Source organism: Scomber scombrus, chromosome 5 (genome assembly GCF_963691925.1).
Source record: "Scomber scombrus chromosome 5, fScoSco1.1, whole genome shotgun sequence".
Classification (NCBI taxonomy): Eukaryota; Metazoa; Chordata; class Actinopteri; order Scombriformes; family Scombridae; genus Scomber; species Scomber scombrus.
Window position 1 is genome coordinate 14713780 of NC_084974.1, and position 11205 is coordinate 14724984.

Sequence of the window (11205 nt, forward strand, 5' to 3'; positions counted from 1 at the left end):
CCCATGTTAGTTCAGAAATATGTAATCCAATTGGTCTTTTTGGGAGTATTTGTTTTGGCAGTGTCTCCTCTTGGTCTTTAAAAAAGTGTTTTGAATAGGCTTAATCTCATCTAGTTTACATTTCATGCAGCCATTGGTGGATACAACTCAACCATGAAAGCCTGCACTCTGAGTGTAATTGCCGTGAAAGTAAGTTGTCCCTGCTTGTTTTTGGTTCTTCTTGTCCTGCTGTTTCATTCTGCATTTATGGAAGCTATAGCATTTTATTTGTGCAGTCTTTGGTGAAATACCTGTATGGAGACAGAGGGTAAAATCATCTGGCAGTGTTTGTACGCTGAAATGGACTGCATGCTTTGATTTGGCCCCTACGCATCAGGATTGTCCTCAATATCCTGTGAAATATTTGAACCACTTGAAGAGTGTCTGACAAAAATGGAGTCAGAGAAAAGCTGTTCAGAAGACACATCAGTGATCATTCAACATATTGCAGGTGCAAAAATAAGCTTGCACTGGTGAAAGAAGCATATCCACTGAAGCAGAAGTACCAATACAACAATATACACAAGTAAAACAAGAAGTAACACAGTATTATCAGCAAAATACTTAAATACTCATTATGCAGAATGATTGCCTTTATGGTGTTGTATACTGTATAGTTTGTATTATTCGATTATTATTACTATGAACACGTTACTATGGAGCATTATATAGTAGTTGGGTCAGTATTATGGTTTGCAAAGTTTTGTTTTGGAAAGTGGTAGGCACAGCTGTATCTAATTTTGTAAGTAAGAATAGGAATAATAATTGTCCAACTACCCTAATTTGAAATTATGTCTCTGACAACAACAGACATCTGCTTGCTATTTGATGGATGTGCATTTATTCATTATCCTAAATCAAAGACTTTGGCCACTTTTGTGGTATTCAGAAACAAAGGGCAGCCAGAAAACATCAGGGCTAAAGTAGAAAATGTGAAAATTTGCTCTGAAGTGGTTTCACTTGTTTAATATTTGCCCCATGACATGTGTGAATATGTTATAATTGTACTTACTCAAGAAAAATGTACTTTGTAATTTATAACAACAGGGTGCCATTTTCCAAATTAAACAAGGAGGCGTCATCATTTATTTATTCACCCATTTGTGATGTGTGATGTCAAACACCTCTGACAGATGCCTATAAAGCTTGTTTTATTGGATTAGATTGACTCAAAAGTGACTGTTTATATGTTGATCATATTTAACACATGGTTTTGTAATAGAGATCATGTTGTTTTTGTTGTGTGTGGAGGTAATGATGCAGATGATACACCTACACAGGTATTTTTACTTAATATGTTTGATAAGATCTCACACTCATCTTTCACCTGTTTACGGGACGTTTCATCTTTTTTTTTAAACTTCATTGATCACTTAACAATACAGTTTCAACATGTCATATGTCATATCATATCTCCATCTATCTTCAACCTGGATCTAATCAGACAGAATAAGTGAAAAATGCCAGTGCCTGTGTGCAGGGCCTTTAAGAAAAGCAAAATCAATCACCGGTAAACAAAACTGTAGGACAATATTCAGTATCGTCATAAAACAGACAGAGCTGGAAATGAAGTTACAGAACAAATCGAGGGCTGCAGCAAATATCTGTGATGATATGTTGGTTGATGAACACATCTCCATTTCCACAGAAACAGTATGTGATAATGATCAGGTTACTGTGAGGCCTGTCCATTAATGTGCTCCTTAATGTTTTCTTTTCATTACACCTGAAATAGAACATATCATCAATACAGTCCTCACAGCCAAGAAAATAGTCATGAATACAAAATGCTGCGTAGTAATAACATTTTGTCACTGAAGTCCCACTCTCATTCTTGCTTCATGACGGTGTTTCAGTAACTGAATAAACACAAAGATAACACTGCATTGCCAGTTTTCAGTTCTGGATGGAGTAATGGAGATCATGTTGCTCATTGTTTAAAACTCTGTAAATGATATTGTTGCTGCTCAGTTACTCAACAGGGTGTGGGTTGTAGTTTACTGGCAACGTTTGCTGTGATATTGTTAAAGAAATGCAGATATCATTTATTTTATTTTTAACTTTATATTTAGTCTTTTCGAGTTTCTCTTTGTCTCTCTAGCCCTCATTCATTCCCTGATAAAGCTCTAATTTACTTTTAACGACCACAAGGCACCTTAAGATGTGGATGGCACGCAGCGGGTTTACATTTGCACTGCCCATAAAACAAACCAGGCTGGCACCTTTAAATAAACTGCAGACATAGACACTGAAAACAAACTGTAACACACTTGTAAACAATCCCAAAATTAGGAGACTTGTTTGTGAACATACCAGCTAAGACACTGAGATCAAAACACTCGCTAAATTTACCAGGATCTTTTTATGATGATACATGAGCAGTCTACAGCAGTTGCAGCAGAGAATCGATTTACTATCAATGCTGCTGGCATCACATATAAATGTATTTAATATTATTTTACACACATACAGCATATTATAGTGGATGACTAGATACAGTAATTAGCCATTTATCCATCTAAATTTTGAGTATCCCATAGACTGCATGTCACTGGACAGCAGGAAAACTGGAGCTACCACATCTATTTATACAGTAGAGTATCTGTACTATACAGACACTAATCTGCAACATACCAGCCAAATGTTAACCAAATGCCAGCAGCATCTATTGTAAATCGATTCTCTGCTGCAACTGCTGTAAACCGCTCATGTGTCATCATAAAAAGATCCTGGTAAATTTACCAAGTGTTGTGATATCAGTGTCTCAGTATGTTCACAAACTATTCTCCTGATTTTGGGAACGTGTATTATAAACTTACTTATATATTATATATATTTATTATACTTATACTTTATGGATGTATAGACAGACAGATGGATAGATAATGGATAGATAGAAGTCTGAAATACATTAACCATACACACACACACACACACACACATTTCGACATGGTGCGCCCTCATTGCGGTAAAATATGAAAACATATTACATAACACTGAAAACATTTTGATCTGTCTTGTAGATCCCTCTGCACACTACCCTGGATAACAGATGTAGAAATCCAGACTCCAGATAAATCCTGCTTTAAATTGTATGTTCTTGTGTGTTTACTTACAAGTGACTGCAAGTTATGTAGCTATCATATTAGAGATACTTAGAGTAACTCCCCTTATCACAGACACCTTCAAGATTATTTACAAACCGAACATGAATAGAAGAAGCTGGCTGTGGAAGATTAGATTTGAAAGAGTATGTCAAGGTACTTGAGCATGTGCGTTTTGTCTGGACCTGTCCTACTCTAAAATGGAACCGCATCATTGATGAAAACGCATCATTTCCTTCTTAATTTGAATCCTAGGCAAAAATGGCCCTCCATCCACTCACGGTATGATGAAATAGGAGTCACATAGCAACGTCAGAGTGGGTTTTTTTCGTCAGTAAAAGCATCTTCATTTGTTTGCTGAATGATGCGGGTCACTTGAGAGTTCCAGTGAGGAAAGTAACTGATGTAAATGGGTCATTTACAGGAAGAGGCCCAGTATCAGTAAAAACCTGAGCAACCCATAATTCATTGAAAGATTGTATTTTAAGATAAGTGTCTTTTATTAAAAAAATAAGGAGCTATGGGAATTTGGGACTTGGCTGTTTTTGTCCAACTCGTACTCCTATAATTAAATGCAGAGATCTGAATGTCAAGTAGAGATTAAACCCAAATCTGCAGAGATTCACTAAAGCTCCCAGAACAGTCTAATTTGTTGATGAAAAACAATGTTTCTTTATCTCTTATTTTTTATGCTTTTGACCAGACTCACAGCCATATTTGTCAAGCATTTCCTCTGTAATTATTACAATATGTTTTTCTTGATTGCTAAATATCTGTTAGTCATAGAAGTGTTAATCGCCAAATTATTGAATCATCCTACACATGTTTTCAGTTACATGATTTCTATCCGTTTGTTTGTTGTTACACACAGAAAAACATCTGTCCAGTGATCCGGCACTGTCTCTGACTGAACTGGAGCTGATGAGGGAGGTGGCACAGATGTGAACAGGGAGACCCCCCACACACACACACACACACACACACACACACACACACACACACACACACACACACACACACACACACACACACACACACACACACACACACACTGATAAAAACTGGTTGACGTCTCCCGCACGAAAGCCTTTACAGTAAGAGTGCCATAATTTCAGAACTTCAAAAGTTTGCCATGTGCACAAAAAACAATGAGAAAGATTCTGATCTTGATGTCTTCTCTGATTGCCAACTATGGAAAAGACAAGCAGAACAGAGGGAAGAAAAGCTAAAAATTAAGAGAGCAAAAAGTCTGTATTCTACACAGTACTACATGGTGTGATGTACATGTTTGTACAGTACATTGAAATGTGTAATATTAACAGTAAGATGAGGCGAAGCTTGAAATTACGGCTCCATTTTCATCTGCAGTCCCTTCAGTAGGTCAATATTAAAACATATAACAGCACACTAAACAAACAAAGCAAAAAACACACAGGACACAAAACATATACATTTGTCTTTGACCACATCTCTTCACTACAAATAATACATTAAAAATACAATACAGTACACTCAAGAAATCTGCATAAAATACATTTTTAGGGGGGTGCATATTGTGTACTGCATCACTTTTACTGCTCAAACATTCTTGTCCCTAGTGCATTGTGTGAGATTTACCCTCAAATAGTAAATACACTGTTGAAAAACACTTAGTACACATTCAGTAACACACCCACACAAGTAGTTATGGTCTAGTGGAAATTTACATAGAAACAGACAGGGCTTTCCCAATCCGCCAGACAATACACAGGCACCTATAATACAGATATAATGAGCCAGGCCTGTGTTGGCTTACCTTGTTTGATGTAATTCAAACCATAATGGAATTTGAAGATGTTTTCTCATCTAGCAGACGTTTTTTCAGTACAGTTTAGTCTCTGTCTAAACAGGCCTCGGCTGGCATGGACATCACCTCGTCTCAGGCTACTTTCCTCATAGCAACATTTTTATGACAAGGAGCTGAGTTAACAACAGTAAAATAGGACATATTTCAGTTCTGTGTCTGTCTAATTTAGCAGGTTTAAGGTGAGTCAGAAAAAAATTCACGTCAACGTCAGTTATAATTCAGAGTTAAAGGTATAATACATTTCTGACAGCTACAATAGAGCCTACTTGGCGAAAATAACTACAGCAATCTTAAATCTGTGGCATATAAATACAATAAGTTCAGATAATTTACAAGAGCTACACTATTTATTTATATCTGATTTCACTTGTAGCACAATAAAAGCAGCTCATTTGGGTGTGAGCACAAGATTTCCCTTTCCTTCTCATTTTGCTTAATGTGTGAAAGCAACTCTCAAGCTCTGTTTTTACATTTTTTGCACTTGCGTTACATGTCATGCTTAGGACTGGGTGTAACACTCATAATGTCATAATCCTCATTTATAGGATTTGTCACATCAAGACTACAAAGACACACAACAGACAAATAATATCTATATGTTTTGTGAGCTCTAACAAAAAAGAATTAAAATTAAAATTAAAATACCAGAGGTATTTCATATCCAGGGTAATCCAGACAATTTCTTCTGTACTCTGAATGAGATGTACATGAAGTGAAACAGATAACACCCTACCAAAAATGAAATATGATTTGAACTCTCCCCTAGTATTAAAGAACAGAAAAAGAAAGGGTACTCATAGTTCCCTTTTGTAGTAGTGTTGAAGGAAAGTATTAACTTTTCTTTCCAACCTCTTTGCTTTATCTTAACTGTAACTGACAGTTATTGAAGTTAGAAGTCTCAGGTTTCCGCTTTAAGTACAACACAGGAAAAAGGTTCTGATGTTTGGATGAAAAGTTGGATAGCCTCATATGTCTCACAATCCTCTGTCTTATGATGACAGACACAAAAACACATAAGCATGCACTCCACTTTCCTTTTGTTGTTTTGATTAAAAACACCTTGGCTGCAGCAGGGATCCAATATCACAAAAAAAACTATTCTTAATGAACAAATGGCATCAGTGTTATCTTGAAATTAGGCTGTCATGATGTTGCACACATGTTTAGGACTCTTCACCCTCGACCTAGGAAACAGCAGATGATAAAATAATCACGTTTTGCTTGTGTCTCATAGTATTCATCAGCAAGTGAAACTGAGGTGACATTGAATTGTACATTCAAACTTTCCATTACTCTGAGAACATTGAGAACTTCTCATGGCTTAAAAATTAAGCTTGGTAGCTTAAATATTCAAACTCTACATAGACAAGTCCTTGACAACTGAGTAGATGAGCAGCAGATAAAAACCGTGACCAAAGCAAGTCATGGGACATTGAGTTGAAATTGTTTTTTCAACTGTAAAATGTTGTCTGCATGCATCCAGAATGTGCTTCAAGTATTTCTTAGAATGGCAGGTCTCAGTATCTGCTGATTAATATGTTTTTTTAATCAGCAGTTACAATATGGCAGAGTGGTTTTTAAGTTAATGGATGCTCATCACAGTCCAATATAGTCAAGAATGGCATTGTGGTCTTTAATAAGAAAAGGGTCCTGGTGGGAATTTCCCATATAAAACCACTTAATTGAGGTATTAATAGACCATTTAAGGCCATGGGAGGATTTTTGCACTAATAATGATTTTTCTTTTGAGCATCCCACATCAATTTCTTTTATTGTTTTGAGTGCATCGTTTTCTTGGTATGACTCAAACATAATCTCATTATAGAGATCATCATCATTTTTTAACAGTGTATATCATCACAGTACAGTATGTTGTATTAACATTATGTTTAACTAACCAGAGCTTTTTTAATTAGGAACATTGATAGGAGAATGTCATGTTTATAGATTATCGTTTATTAAAATGTCAGACATAGTGAGCTCTGGTCATTACATAGCACAATCAGACCATGATGACACACTGGTGATGGAAATGGTGTGCAAGAGAAAATCAAGTCATTATATGAGCATGTACAGTGATAACACAAAATGTTATATATCATGCTGACATAGTGTGTTTCCTCACAGGAACATAATCAGCATTTCTTGTGAAGTATTGTGCAGGAAGGTGATCATGTGATGTCCTTTAAAGGTAGAGTACATTTAAAACTACAAATGGAAAGGAAATAAATATATCTCATACAGTCAGACAAATGTGATAGAATGCAATTTTGATAAAACTAAACAGGTCTTATGGTGGGAGAAATATTTGTGCTCCCCGGATCATTCTCTGGTTATTTTCTATCGTGGGAACAGTAGAACATAACTTGTCTATTTCAGAGCTGTTCATCTCTCTGTCTGCTTAAATTGGCTGAGGTTAACAGCTGACTTAACAAGCATTTCCCCTCGTAACCAGGGTCAGGTTGAGATATGTTGTGGCTTGTGAAAATGGTCAGACTTGTTCCTGTCTGACTGGATAACGTGTGATCTATGTACAGACTACGTGACTTCAGTTAATGTCAATCAGCATAGTGTCTTGCTTCTAATTAAATAACAAATAGAGGCATACACATGTGAAAAATAATCATAGAAAGAAGGCTGTCTTTGTTCAGGGGATCAACATGAGTAACTCAAAAAGGATCCCAACTGGGATCATTTTAAAACTCAAATTGAAACAATTCATATTATTATTATTATTATTATTATTATTATTATTATTATTATTATTATTATTATTAAGCTTTATTTATTCAGGAAATCTCATTGAGATTAATATTTATTTAACAAGAGACCTAAGAAGAGGTTATGTTTACTGAGTAAAGGATCACATAGGTTCATTCACATCACCATCACATAACAATCATCATACAGGCTCACAGACACACTGCTATACTTGTAACAAACACAAACATTGTGAAAAATATCAGCTAGTCAAACCTTAAAAAAAGCCCTCAGAAGAACAAGTGTCTATAACTTCAAGCTGTTGCAGGTGCGCAGTAATGAAAACCAGTTTTTCCAAGCTTATATGAGGAAGGGATCAGTCATGTAGTCATGAGTGACCTGGTGCTTGTTGTTTTGATACTTTTATTGTATCATTGGTGGTAAATGTTTTCTTTTTTGATTGTTATGTTTTGTGCAGAAAAACAGACTTATTTGTCAGAGAAATCCAGGCACAAAGTTGGAGGATCATGCCATAATCCACTGCTGTATTTGTAAAAGGTCCTCTTCATCAACCCATAAAATAAAGAAATATCACGTGAACTCATTGGGCAGTAGTTCAGTCAGTTTCCAGATCTTAGTAGTAAATGCATAAACTTCTTTTTACAATTCAGTGGTTGAAACCACTACTATTGCGCTAAACAAATGCAAATTTATTATTATTATTTTTATTATGTGTCCCTCTTAAGAAATTCCCTGGAAATACTAAAAATGGGAATGTCCACGGTGGTTAAGTGGTTCAGATGAAAACTAAATATAACCATAAAACCACAGTATTGCCGGTTTTATTGCATGTTCTAACAGTGTCTTTCTTTGTGTTTCCAGACTGTCTCATCCCATCATCTGTCCAGTAAAATGGAATTATGAAAACAAATCATCTTAAAAACAAAGATGAAGACCCAATTTAAAGAGAAATGTTATAGTTGTTCTCAATTAGAAGAAAGTTACATAGTTGTGGGTGTTGATTAACTGATTAGCTCACTCCATGTGGCATAACTATGTGTTAATCAGCAGCATCACTAAAAAGATTTAAGTAGATCGTTTCCTAACTTGCTAGTCAGGCCTCAGTAAATCTGACGGATTAAGAGATAATTAACAGAATAGAAAGGCAGACACAAAAAATGATGTTTATTTTCAGACTTTAATCATTGTTTCTTACTTTTAAATACTCCTTGTTTTATCTTCAGTCTTCTAAAAGTATTTAAATAAAACAAAAGATAAACCAGTCTGGTTGAACAGGAACCTTCGTAGATATAAAGCATGTGCATCTTCTCAATTCAATGTATTTCTGTTTCACTATCATGATAACAAGGCACAAAACAGTACAGCACGTCCAGATGTCCTTCCTGTTTGTATATTTTGAGCGACCAAAAAAAAGCTTAAGGATGTCATGTGGTTTTTAAAGATGACAAGGCAGACAATATGATGTGCAGGAAATGTAAATGAGTTAGTTGGGAGTGTGGTTTTGGTCACATACAAAGAGGATTGCAAGAAGTATGTGATGGCAGATCATGATAAACACAAGAAGATTCTGTCCTACATACAGCATTATAATATGTTATCAGGAGGGGTGACAGTGTGCATTAACCTTAAATAAACTGTCCTAAAATACTTACTATACATTATTCATAATCCTTTATTGCACAATACAGTTTAGATAACACTGCGTAAACCCCCACCCCCTGCAGGCATAGTCCAAATGAAAAGAAATACCCAGTATGTCTATAGCAAAGGGGTGATTGGGTTACATTACAAAAGTGTACACTATTATGGGTAGTGGGTGTGGTGCACCCGAGCAAACACATGAATGATTTACAATGGAATTCATGCACGCACACACGCCCCTATTCACACTCACACTCACTTATTCCAGTCTTATTTCAGCTTTTTAAGAAGAACACGCTGGCTCAAAACAAGCTGCATACAATCATCTAAGTGTATCTAAATTTTCACTGGTGTTTAAACAGCTTGTTCATTCAGCTGTTTATACAGAAGCCCCACAGAAAATAGACAGTGCAGGTTGAGTTTGAATTTGATTAAACTACGCCACCTACTGTTTTGATAAAATCCTTACTATTGTCCTTTTGGTTGCTGTTGCAGGTTTTATGGGACACAGCCTGTGTGGGGTGTAGAACTTAGTGATGTTACTTTTTAAATGTATTTGTTATATGTAAAGATGCTCTCATTAGACATGATGATGTGCATTAGGGGCTTTCTGTCAAATAGTTTTTATGTCCAAATAGCTCTACTTTAAAACCTCAATCTTAGCTAAGTACTCTTCTAAGTACTTTCCTGAAGAACAGTGGACATTCAAAGTGCAGCTAATGCAGCCAAACTGTCACTTCATAAAGTCCCTGTGTGATGTTCAGACACTGTGGCACCTACACTAACCGGTCTCTCAGCCTGTCATTACATAACCATAAAGGGATAATCACACCTGCCTGTTATGCTGCTGTAGTTCTTATTGTCATGCTGAGTGTGCTCCTGTTTCCTAATTCATTTATCTTATCTACTTAACCACGTCACACACGATTAGCATGTGGACACACATCCAATCAGACCCAACTGCTCCAGATAAAACCTTGTCTCATTGGCTGTTGATCTTGCCCATCAGTGGGAGAACGAGCAGTTTGCGTTTGCATTTAGAGTGTGCAGGTGAGAGGTTGTGACCCTAGTGGACCTGGATTACCACAGGCTCCTGGAGCAATCCCATGAGACACTAAATATAGCCTGTGCCTGGGATAGTTTCTCCAGTGAAGGGCTTGGGTGACCTGCCCTGACCCAATCTCAGGCTGTCTTCTTCTGGGCAAGATAAGTGCTCCTTTCTGGCACAGGGACACTGGCAGGGACAGGATATAGTGCAATATATAATTCTCTCCAGGATAAATATAGATTTCCTTTTTCAGTCATTCACTTTAATAAAAAAAACAAGCAACAATAACTCTGTTAAACTACACTTTAAAGTTATGAACATATTTGATAGTATTCAGCAACAGCCATTCAATGTATCTAGTATGTATTAACTTCATTCAATGTATTAACTTCTGTAGTTTTGTTTGTATGTGGCATGGTCTACCAGTACTGTGCTGGCTTTTAAACGGCCTTCAAACATACAGGGTAGCATGTAATCCTGTGTCACCGTTCGTAATTTTAAAACTACCTGCACTGCGCACAGCATGAAGATTGCAGTCGCTCATGGAAAGATTGAAAAAGGCCCTGTATTGACTGACTTGTTTATTAAGCAGTTTGATTGGCTGTGCTATAAACAGATATACCAGCTGGTCTTCTGTTATTTCTGATGAAGTAGCTGTCAAGACGTATTTGCTGTGGAGTTAAACTACACTTGCTATTACCTCCAGTAACCCCAGGTGTTTCCAAATCAACTAGGACTTAAATCTGAAGAATTATCGCTTGAGAGACGCCCGTTATAAAAGCCCAAACATGACATGGAAATGCAGG